The sequence below is a fragment of the Pistacia vera genome, unplaced genomic scaffold (assembly GCF_008641045.1).
Source record: "Pistacia vera cultivar Batoury unplaced genomic scaffold, PisVer_v2 Contig302, whole genome shotgun sequence".
Lineage (NCBI taxonomy): Eukaryota > Viridiplantae > Streptophyta > Magnoliopsida > Sapindales > Anacardiaceae > Pistacia > Pistacia vera.
This window is the reverse complement of record NW_022196116.1, coordinates 476,013-488,567: the sequence shown is the minus strand read 5'-3', so window position 1 is coordinate 488,567 and position 12,555 is coordinate 476,013. Positions and strand designations below refer to the sequence as shown.

The following is a 12,555-nucleotide window of genomic DNA, read 5'->3' as shown; positions in this document are numbered from 1 at the left end:
CAGCTTCCCAAACATGAAGTTGTACGATGGTACCACTGACCCAGATGACCATATAACCTCCTACAAGCAGAGAATGTTTGCAGCCGCCATACCAAGAAATCTCCGGGAGGCATGCATGTGCAAAAGCTTCGGCTCTAGCCTAATAAGACCCGCACTCTAGTGGTACATCAACCTCCCAAATCACTCAATCGCCTCATTCGCCCAGCTCATGGACACCTTCGTGGAGCAATTTGCTGTAGCAAAAAACTAGAGAAGTTGTCTGACGACCTTTATCGGATACGGCAACACCACAATGAGCCCCTCTGTGACTATGTTGGACATTTCAACCACGAAAAAGTCTCAATCCCGTATTGCAACCAAGAGACCGCGGTCGATGCCTTCAGGAAAGGCCTGCTTCCAGATGGAGAGTTGTACAAGGAACTTACCAAATTTAATTGTAATACCATGGAGGACGTATTAGCCCGTGCTTGGATTGAAATAAGGTGGGAGAAAGATGAAGCTCACAGAGCCAAGCAAAACACCTATGATGATCGTCGCTCCCAACGCCTCGATAAGCGTTGTGACACCAAGCCAGTAGAGCCCTATTCGGTAAGGAGAGTTTTTGTGCGAGACAACAGGCGCCAACTAGATCGTCCACCAGCTCGGCACGATGACCCCAACACACCACCCAAGTACAGGCTGCCTGACTACAACCTTAATATAGAGCCAATGGAAGTGGTAGCCGTGATGAAAGAGATGGGAATCGTGGTTAGATAGCTAGCCAAATTGAAACACCCTGGAGCAAAGCAGGACACCACCAAATGCTGTGAATTCCATGGAGACCACGGCCACAACACCATCAATTACATTGCACTTCGCCTTGAAGTAGTCGAGCTTCTGAAAAGGGGGCATCTCTGCGAGTTTTTGACAAACAAGGGGAAAGGCACAATGACAAACAGAGATCACCAAATTACTCTGTCACCAAAAGCCTCTTCAACAGATGGAATGTGTGGAGTTATCTCGGGGGGATCAGAAGTTAGTGGGCTAAGCTACTCCTCCGCGAAGCGCCATGCCTGAGCCGCAGCTAACCCGCAGATTTGACACTTAAAGCCAACACAATAGAGAGCCACCAACCTGACCATTGAATTCATGGATAACGAGGCAGCAACTCTTTTGAATCCCCACCATGATGCACTCGTAATCACTCTCTAGATCGCCAACATCATTGTTAGGAGACTCTTGGTAGACCCCGACTCCTCAGCAAACATCATGTTCCTTGAAGCATTCAAGGTGATGGGATTGGATGAGTCCAGCATCAACCGTTGCCCAACTCTCCTCGTAGGATTCAGCTTGGAGCAAAAATACACCATCGGGGAGATTGCTCTATCGGTCTATGCCGAAGGGATTAATCAGCAAACCACCTTTATGATATTAGATGCCCCTTTCCCCTACAATGTGATCCTCGGGCGACCATGGATTCACAGCATGCGGGACATTCCCTTAACATTCAACCAAACAATCAGGTTCCCTACCAAGTGGGGCATCAAAGAGATTAAGGGAGATCAGAAGGCTTCCAGAGATTATTATCAAAATGCCTTCAAGTTGAACCGTGGCACCATGTAGCAACTACAGACACCTCCAACTGGAAGAGTAGAGCTGGACAAACTAGCATTGGAGGAGTTGGATGGGGTCCAAATTCACCCAGAGTTTTAGGACTGAAAGATACAAGTAGGAGCTTAGATTTCACCTGATATCTGAAGAAAGCTTATCGACTTCCTAAAGGAGAACCATGATTGCTTCGCTTGGTCTCACTCCGACATGACCGGGATCAGCCCCAAAGCTATAATGCATCGACTAAATACCGACCCGAAATTCCCTCCCGTGAGACAAAAGAGGAGAAGATTCGCCCTAGAGAGAAACAAGGTGATCAACGAGGAGGTGGAGAAACTAATTAGCAATGACTCGATTCGAGAGGTCCAATACCCAGATTGGTTGGCGAACGTGGTGGTAGTGAAGAAGAAGAATGGGAAATGGAGAGTTTGTATTGATTTCATCGACTTGAACAAGACTTGTCCCAAGGACTCCTTCCCATTCCCTCACATAGACATGCTAGTGGATGCCACTGCCGGACATGAACTACTCAACTTTATAGATGCCTTCTACGGCTACAACCAGATAAAGATACACCCGGACGACCAAGAAAAGACCACATTCGTCACAGAACGAGGCACCTATTGCTATAAAGTGATGCCATTCGGCCTGAAGAATGCTGGAGCCATCTACCAGCGACTCATGAACAAAATGTTCTCCAACCTGCTAGGAGACTCTATGGAAGTCTACATTGATGATATGCTAGTAAAGTCACTAATAGCCGAACAACACCTCGACCACCTTCAACAAGCTTTCGAGGTATTGCAAAAATACAATATGAAGCTAAACCCAGCTAAGTGCTCTTTCGGTGTGTGCTCAGGAAAGTTTCTAGGATATATGGTGACGCAACGTGGCATTGAGGCCAATCTAGATCAGATTAGGGCGATCCTGGGCATCGCATCCCTAACTAGCATAAAAGATGTGCAGCGTCTCACAGGAAGGGTAGCTGCCCTAAGCCGGTTCATCTCCAAGTCAGCAGAGAAATGTCACCTCTTCTTTGCCGCCCTTAGAAAATCAAAGAAGTTTGAATGGACTCCAGCATGCGAAGAGGCATTAATTCAATTGAAACGGTACTTAACGTCGCCTCTATTACTATCCAAGCCGAAGACGGGGGAACGACTCTTCGCTTATCTGGCAGTATCTGAATTCGTCATATCTGCTATGCTGATCCGAGAGGAAGAAAGAAAGCAACTGCCGGTCTACTACACCAGCAAGTCTTTACTCGATGCCGAGACTCGGTACAGCCAACTTAAGAAATTGGCCTTTGCCCTGATCACAGCTGCACGGAAGCTGCGACCATACTTTCAATGTCACCCGATCATAGTCCTGACTTCCTACCCTTTGAAGAAAGTACTCCACAAGCCTGATCTCTCGGGTCAACTCATCCAATGGGCAGCAGAACTGAGCGAGTTCGATGTCTCATTCTAACCCCGCACTGCGATCAAGTCTCAAGTGCTAGCAGACTTTATTACCGACTTCACACCTAGCACTTCTATGCAAGCGAAGAGGGAGCTCCTATGTCTGACAGATCATGCATCTACTAAGTGGATCTTGTTTGTGGATGGCTCAAGCAATATCAATGGCAGCGGACTTGGGCTAGTGCTCATCTCACCAGAGGAGGATACTTTGCAATAAGCCATATGGTGCGACTTCAAAGCAACTAACAACGAGGCCGAATATGAGGCGCTGATTGTTGGGCTCTCACTCGCCAAGGGAATGGGATAAAGAAGATAAAGTGAAATCCGACTCATAGCTAGTGGTGAATCAAATCCAAGGCTCCTATCAAGCACGGGACAGCAAGATGACTTCATACCTAAACTTGGCCAAAGAGCTCTTATCATCATTCGAAGAGATAACAATCACCCAGGTCCTAAAAACCGAAAACTCCAATATAGACGCCCTTGCAAATCTTGGTTCGGCATTGAAAACCCAGCACACAACAACTATCCCCTTGTTACACCTACAAGCACCAGCGATTGCCTCTGACTCAACAGAAGTCGCTCCTATCAGCCCAGACGAGTCATGGATGACACCCATCCTCCATTACTTGGAGAATGACGAACTCCCCACAAACAAGAATGAGGCATGACGTCTCAAAGCTAAAGCGACACGGTTTACAATATATGAAGGCCGCCTACTCAAGAGATCTTTTTCTAGACCATATCTCAAGTGCATCACCCCTGAGGAAGCAAAATTCGTGCTTGCAGAACTCTATGAAGACAAGTGTGGCAACCACGCTGGGGGACGCAGACTTGCTAACAAGGCACTAACGACTGGCTACTACTGGCCAACCATGCGCTCCGACTCGGCTAAGCATACCAAGAATTGTGATAGTTGCCAACGCTTTGCTACGTTTTCACACCTTCCTCCCGAACGGCTTAACTCCATCTTCACACCTTGGCCATTCATGAAGTGGGGGATGGACATTGTAGGCAAGCTACCAACCGCACCGGGCTAAAAAGTATACATGCTCGTGGTTACTGACTATTTCACAAAGTGGATTGAAGCAGAAGCCTTTGCCCAAGTTAGGGACCGCGAAATGAAAAGCTTTGTATGGAAGAATATAATATGTCGGTTTGGCCTACCAAGAGAAATAGTTACCTACAATGACTCCTAATTCATTAGCTCCGGCTTCCAAGACTTTTGTAGAATGTGGGGGATCAAACTAAGCTTTTCCACGCCACGCTACCCCCAAGCAAATGGGCAAACCAAATCCTCTAACAAAACCATCTTCCAAACAATGAAGAAAAGACTTCAAAAAGCCAAGGGAGCTTGGGCGGATGAGCTCCCTGGAGTACTATGGTCCTATCGCACCACAGCTTGGTCATCCATGGGAGAAAAACCTTTCTCCTTGGCTTACGGTTTGGAAGTAGTAATCCCAACGACAGTGTCAATCCCCTCCGCTCGGTGCCAATGGATGGACGAGTACACCAATGGGCAACAACTTTGCCATAACCTTGACACCGCCGATGAACTAAGGGATCAAGCCCTCATTCGCAACGCCGTCTACCAGCAAAAGATGGCTCAACACTACAACAAAAATGTTTGAGCGAGGGCTTTCAAGGTTAGCGATTGGGTCTTATGGCAAGTGTTTCAAAACACAAAGGAGATAGAGGCCAGCAAACTTGGGCCACCTGGGAAGGACCGTACAAGATCACCAGGGTTATTGGAAACGGAGCCTACCAACTACAATCCGCAGAAGGCCGAAACATAACCAATAGTTGGAACGCAACTCATCTGAAAGCCTATCACTTCTGATAGTATTCATATCGACTTTGCCATCCATAGAACCTAGGTCTTTTCTTACATCGAATAATATAAAATAAAAGTTAGGGTGGTCAGGTCCACTCCCCTTCAAAGCTTGTCAAGCAATGTTCCGCTTTTATTCATCAATAAAATCGAGGTATATTCATTATTTCTAAGTGTTAAGTAATTTATTTGTGATGAAACGCCCACTGGGCTAGAAGGGGTCATCCCTCTCATACATGATCAATCGCTCTGATGGTTAGGTCACATGAATGCAAAACATTTAAAAAAAAAAAGCATCAACACATGAAATAAAGACAAATGGGGTCATGTCCCTGTATAGCACCACGTATCCAAACTCAAAAGTACATCAAAGAGCGCACTAAGCGCTTCCATACAAAATAAGCAAAGAACAATACAAACACTTGAAATAAACTAATCCTGCTCCATGCTGTCCGCCCTAGTGCTCGGCTCTGCCCGATCATTTGACAGTAGAACATCAGTGACACGAGGTTCACCCCTCCGCTCCTCCAGCTGAGTCTCAAAACCAACCATTTCGTCTCGCGGTACTGTTGGCTCGGTACCGCCCTCCTCTCGCTCGATATCATCCTCCAGATCTGCTAGGAAAGACTTGTACATCTCGATTTCCTCATCGGGATCCTAATCGTCCTGCTTGCCCGCCTTGAAATCCTCCATTAACTCAGCTCGGGTCTTAAATACGACTTCCGTAGCCACAGACTCTAGCCTCTTCAGCAAGGCAGCTCTCTCGGCTTCCCACTTCTTCAGGCTGGACTCTTGTTCGGCTCTCGCACGTTGTAGTTGAGACTTGGTCTCCGCTCGGCTCTCATGTAGCTCTTTCTCCTTTTCTTCTGCCTTGACCAATTGCTTTCTCAATTGAGAGTTCACGTTGGCCAAATCTTGGTTCCGCTTTTCCTGAGCGGACACCAGCTTCTTCAAATGGATCCCCCCAGCAACTGCCTGCAATCAAAAGTGCCAATTCCAGTAAATAACATGAAATTGAAGGAGAAAATACCAAAGCCCAAGGAATAAAAAATACCTGAAACAAACGAGTGGAAAACCAATCGACTGCTTGGGGAACACCAATCTCGCTCAGTCGGCGCTCATCCTCTGGTAGCAACAACAAATCCATAACCTTGCCCACAAAAGACGTGTCATTGTAAGCTGATGCAGTCGAAGGAATGACTATTTTCAATGCCTCCTCATCTTCAGGAATCACAAACCCTTGAGATGACTCTAACTTCTGTGTAGACAATGGAGCAGAGCCGGACGAGACTGTCTTAATAGCAGTTGACTCGCCCGCGATGGATTCTGGTCGCTTCCTTTTCTTTCCCTTCTCGGCTTGATGTCTCTCTCGAAGCTCTTTGGCACTCGGCACTTGGAAAGTTCCCTTCATTCTCTCCTCTACAAGGGAGAATTCCTCGGGAGTTAGAGGAAGGAGAGAAGACTCACCAAAGATTAGGAAATTGCAGTACCAAACCAACAAGGAGTACAGCAATAACCCCAAAGGTGGGAATGGGATACCTCGCTGAAAATCTGGAATGTGACTCCACAGGTGGCTCCGCCTCAAGTTTGACTCTGTCAACACGCAGCGATAATCTCTATCTTCCTCAGAGAGCGCGAGTACGGCTTGGCTCTTCTCCTCAGCAAGCAACCCTAGAAATGCTTGGTTGTAAGACAAATCTGCAAAAGAAAAAACAATGAGATTCAGTACACTAACAAATACCAAAATCTCTAAGACTACTCACCCGTCGCTTGCCAAAAGAAAGGGATCTCGTCGGCTCCACTATCCCCAAAGACCAACTCTCCCTTCACGAAGAAGTATGCATCCTTCCACTTCTTGTCATAAGTCTTAAGCCCTGACACCAAGTGCTTGCGGCCATGCCGCAGCATAAAGAGATACCAACCCCTTTCTTTGTCATGTTCTTTCAAGTAGTAGGAGTAGAGCAGGTCCATGGCTCCAAACTCAATGTGAAGCCACATACACAAACACTCTAATGACATAAGCAATCTCCATATGTTCGGCATCAATTGGCTAAAGGCGATGAGGTAATGGTTCAACACCTCGCGAACCAACCTCGGGATAGGAAACTGCATCCCATCAATCAACGTCTGCTCATACATGCTAATCCATCCCGGCACAGCCCAATCTACCCTCTCGTACCTAGTTGGGACTCGAACGTCTACCGACTCAAGGATCTGGTAGAAACATCTAATCTTCGGCACCTCACCACGAGTCAAGCGTGATGGCGGATTATCCACCAGCATTCCCCCTCCGGGATGACTCCGCTTATCTCCTTCGCCACCACTTACGGATGGCGTTCCACCTTCCCGATCAACATATTCCGACTCAAGTTCACTCTCTCCTCTTGACTCATTGCTTGAGTCTCAATTGCTCGAGCCACAGTCACCTGGCTTGGCACTTGTTCCTCTCGCCACCTGGCCAGCATGGAAGGCCACACTTACACCTCCACTTAGAGTCACACTGTCGCCCACTGGCAACGCAACAGAGGTCACGGACTCCTCGTACTCATCTCTTGTGGACATCTTCACCTGATGCTATATGAACAGTCCAACAACCTCACAATTCTGGTTGTCAAACCTTTGGACAACCTCTCTCGACTCGACTAACTCAAACGGTCGCTTGCTCTATTGCCATACAGCATGACCCCACCTCAGAACCATAAACAATTGTCAGCCTGTGCAGCATGGCCAACTGTCAACACCACCTATATGTTGAATTCAACAAGGCTCAATGTAACTCTCATTCAGCTCAGGCAAAAAGTTTAACAAGTTCAAGGGAATACTGTACACGATATGGTACTTGGCCAGGTAAGTGTACAACTAACTTTTTTCTTGTCAACTCGGTACGACACTATCAATCTGCAATGATGCTGCCACTCGGCTCTCTGATCATTATTACCATTAGCCAAGATAATTACTTGACACGGCTCTCCCACTTTTCTTTACAATCACCCCGTTCGGTACTGCCAAAACTTGAAGACTAAGTTAAGGCTTATCGGCTTGAGAGATGGTTCAAATTACAACATGCAGCCTCGTTCAAGTGTCGTTCTATTCATTCATATAATCAAAGAAGGATCGAGCCGAACGAGTCGTCAAAGTATACGGATATTCTATTGAAGATTAAACATTGGAAGCTTCGGAGAGCAACAAGAAAAAACTTCACCAGAAAATCAAGAGTTATTATGCCTCACATAAAGTCTCCTCACAAATCCTTAACGTCTTCACACACACAAAAAATAAAACAAAAAAAAAAAAAAGCATTTGAAACTGTCCCAAATCCAATCAAAAAACTTCTTCTCCTCAAAGTTTGAGATCTCCTTAGTGTTGGTTCATAAAAACCAGCATGGTTTTGGTTTGAGCAGCTCAGAAATAATAAAAGACGCAGAGAACACAAGGATACGAATAAAGATCCAAAGAAATAAACTCTTACCAAGATTTTTGCAGTAAAAGATCAAAGGAAATGAGTCTCGCGCAGTCGCAGCTCTAAAATTCTCTCCAGCGCAAACAAAAAAGAAATGGAGTATGTATTTTCTCTCTCCCAAAAAGTCTTCCCACTTTAAATGCACGCCTGACAACAACAGTAGGCGCATGGCTCCGTTAAAAAAAATAATAATAATAATAAAAAAAATCTAGGAAATATTGCTTCCTTTTCCCGCCCATTGCAACAAAGAAAAGCATGAATGGCACGTGTCACTTATGTAAGGAAACTATATTCATTGAAAAGAGATGCCAATTATTTACATCTCCATTTAATAGAGACACCCAAGCTCCCAGTCTCAAATGCCGAGCCAAACAATCTCCAATTAATTGTCAGCATCTTCATTTAGTAAAGACACCTTCTCTCCCCAGCTTAAACGCCGAGCCGAACGATTTCAACTTAACTATTAGCATCTCCATTTAATTGTTATCCGTACAGACATAAAACCAACTCAGACTCCATTCGGCCCACATTTCCTACTTAGTTATATAGGCTGAGCCACATGGCCTATGCCTTTGTGGCAACAAGTACATTGAGTCAAACCCTCTCCGAGGGAATATCGACTCGTCCGTATTACATATACAATTAATTAACCTACTCTCTAAGCTAAATAACCTTTAACTTAGAGAGTGGGGGACAAACTGTATGGACTAAAAATCATGTTGGACCTGACGAGGTCCAATAACATTATAAATGTGTCACGGCCCAAGGCCTTGGCCCAATTCTGATTGAGCCCACGCTTAGGAAACCTTGTGAACTGCCTGCTCTATGAGTTGGGCCACCCCACAAGTTAAGTTGAATTAGGTCCGACCCATTTGCCCACAACAGTCCACTTTAGGATCAGAATCCTAGCCAATCTCCTCTTTTGATGAGACCCTAAATCTCACCCTAAGGAGGAAAGCCTGAACGGATAAAGGCAAGAAATCTAATCTCCTATCAAGAGGATAACTCTCCTAATAAGTAGGAATCATAGTCCTACTAGGACGGGGACCCTTGGGGCTCACCATATAAACGGAGGCAAACCCTCTCATTAGGGGCCTCTCAGAAGTTCCAGTATTCTGATTCCCAAGCTATTTGCATTTTCCAACAACTTCCTGACATTACTAACACCCTTTCAACTGTAAAGGCACCCTCTACAGGTCCAACCCGATTGTCAATGGCTCGCATCACAAGATCCCGTCTTCACAAGTTTAATTATAGATTTTATCGTTTAAAATTATTTGCATAAAAGTTTCTATTTGAACTCTGAAGGTTTCTAGCTCCCTCAATTGAGCAAGAATTGCTTTCTTCTTTGTTTAATATATAAATAGATAGAGGGAAGAAAACTTCTTCAAGCACGTCTACAACGGGTGGTATCAGAGCCCAGACATGGACTACCAAATTCAAAAACTTGAGCGATCAGTCAAAGCTTTAGCAGCGGATCAACAAAAGTTTATGAACGAAATCCAAATTTTGTTCAACAAACTCATTGATAAGGTTGATCAATTAATAGGTCACTCTTTTGAGGAGAATAGAGAAGCCAAGTGGCCCATTCAAACTGTTGCAATCATTGTTAAAAATTGCCTTGTTCAAGCAACTATAGTCCAATCATCTTTCACTCAAGCTACTGCAGTCCAATCTTCTTTCTCTCAAGCCAACATCTTCCAATCTTCTTTTGCCCAAGCCACCGCAGTCCAATCTTCCTCTCAACAAGCCATTGCAATCCAATATTATAAAGCCACTACAATATCGGAAAATATATGGAATTTGTTTGAACTAATTTTTCCAGCAACTCACATTAAGTTGTGGTTATCTTTTGCCTGGAGTCATCTGTTTTACCAAAACAAAATCCTTGAGGACAAGGATTGTTTCAAGAGGAGAGGAATGTTACGTACCCATTTTGATAATGGGTAAATGTTAATTAAATTATATTTTAGGAGTTTTCTTAGGGATTTATTTGTTAATTAAGATTGAGTTTACCTCAACAATTAATTTAAATAAATTAGATTAGGATATAAATGAGTTTTATTTTAGTTGAATAAGTCAGCCACGTATTTAGGATTCTTTAGTTGGGTGTGAACGTGTATTTTGGTTTATTTAAGTTGTGAACGTGTTTTGCTATTTTGTAGGGAAGTATGGTTGTAAGATCATATATATTTCCTATATTTCTATTGTAATTTTGTTTGTCATTCTTAGATCTTACTGTATGTTTGCATTAATGGTAAATGCATAAGACTAATTTATTTAGTGATATTTTCCAGCAGTCTTTTCCCTTGAGATGATTGACAAATTCCCTTGAGATGATTGAGTAATTTAAAATTTGTAATGCTATCTATTATTAGTATTCCATTTACTAATTTTTGATTGAGTGAATTTTTTTTTTAATTTTTTTTCTCTCAACTCACTTGTTGCTGGCGCTCATTCTGACTTTTCTAAGTCTGCTATCGGACGTTATTGACGTTGAAAATCAGCACCTCACCCATCGTTAGAAAGGTCTTGATCTCCTCTTTCCATTCGTGTGCTTTTCGTCGCCATTCGATGGAAAAGCGTACTGCTTTTTTTTTTTTTTTTTTTTTACAAAAACAGGCGTTTTTCAGTCTTGTTTGCGGTTGATTTACCGATTGGAAACGACTGTGGTTGGTCCCATTCAAACCGTCTTGGTTTGGTCTTCAAAACACTAGTTTGGATTGCCTTGGTTGTTCGCTGTTTGTCGGTGTCGAAAGATTGTTTCTAGCAAGGGCCAATCGGTTCTTGGCCATTAACATCTAGGTTTTTCCGGAATTTTGTTGTTGCTAGTTGTGTGTGCAGTTTTCTAAAGTGTGTGGATAGTGTTTGGTGGTCTAAAATCCCCACAAAATTGTTTGGACTCAATTGCACCCCACTTACTCGCTGAATTTCCCTCCAGCTACCTCATTTGAGATCTTGAAGCATATATGTATATTAGTATGCAACAATAGCTCGAACTCAATTACAACTAGTACTCAAACTCGATTAAAACTCGAATAATGGAACTCGATTAAGGCTTGAATAGAACTTGATTACAGTTCTACTAAAACTCAATTATACGAACTTGAATTCCAATTTCAGGTACTGAGTTCGAGTTCAAACTCGATTCCTCAAGCTCAGTCAGGCTTGAACTTGAACTCAAATTCGGTACTATAGTGCTCGAGTTGAGTTCGAATACCCAGATACTCGATTCGACTCGATTTCACCCCTAGGTGTTATTTATCTTTACTTTGAGATAAAAATATGTAAACCAAAGGCTATAATAAGAATTACGGCATGGGGGTTGGGATTGTGTAAAATAATGAATGAAAAAGGAACTTTTTAGCTGATTTTAAGTTGTTGGATTCAACCAGCTTGTGAGCTTCAGCGAGCTCGAATCTCAAAGGGGGTATATGTTAGTTTTGAAACTATTAGAGATATACGTAATTTACTAGTTTATAGAAATGACAAACACTCAAACACACCCCATAAAAAAACAAAGAACAGATCATTTGATCTGTGGGATGGAAACGTTGTGGCAGATTGCGTAATACCTAATGGGTGTGACCATACCAACACTAATACACCGGATCCCATCAAAACTCTGAAGTTAAGTGTGCTTGGGCGAGAGCAGTACTAGGATGGGTGACCTCTTGGGAAGTCCTCGTGTGCACCCCTCTTTTTTGCCTCGATCATTTTGTTGTTTACTCCGTTTCTCTTTCCTCTGCTTGCCTCGTCCCATTACTCTGTTTATCGATGTTGTCATTCTTGAAGCTTCAAGCCATACTAGTTGAATGAGAGACAAAATCGGCGCTGTCCTTTTGTATTCACCTGTTTCGTTGTTTACTCCATTTCTCTTTCCTCCGTCTCGTCTCATCTCGTTACTCTGTTTATTGATGTTGTCATTCTAGGAGCTTCGAGCCATACTAGTTGAATGAGAGACAGAATCAGTGCTATGAGCAAAAGCTTTAACGACCTAGGAAGTGTAATAAATAAATAAATTGCGAAATACCTGAGAAGTCAAAGAAAGGACCAGAACATCAATTGTAACAGCAAGGTAATAAAAAGGAAAGTGTTACACTCACACCCTCTTCTCACAAACTTTCTCTCATAACCCTAACGTGACAGCTCGCAATTGGTGAGTCACAATTTATAAAATGGAACCCAGGTGAGACCCATTGTAAATTGACCATGTG

The 12,555-nt window shown here is 43.7% G+C and overlaps 1 non-coding gene across 1 annotated transcript; it reads left to right on the top strand.

Moving 5' to 3' along the window:
- Positions 1-11,918: 11,918 nt before the first annotated feature.
- LOC116135770 lies at positions 11,919-12,036 on the top strand. The gene has a single exon (XR_004128941.1). It is a non-coding gene; the product is annotated as a 5S ribosomal RNA (ribosomal RNA).
- The last annotated feature ends 519 nt before the right edge of the window (positions 12,037-12,555 follow it).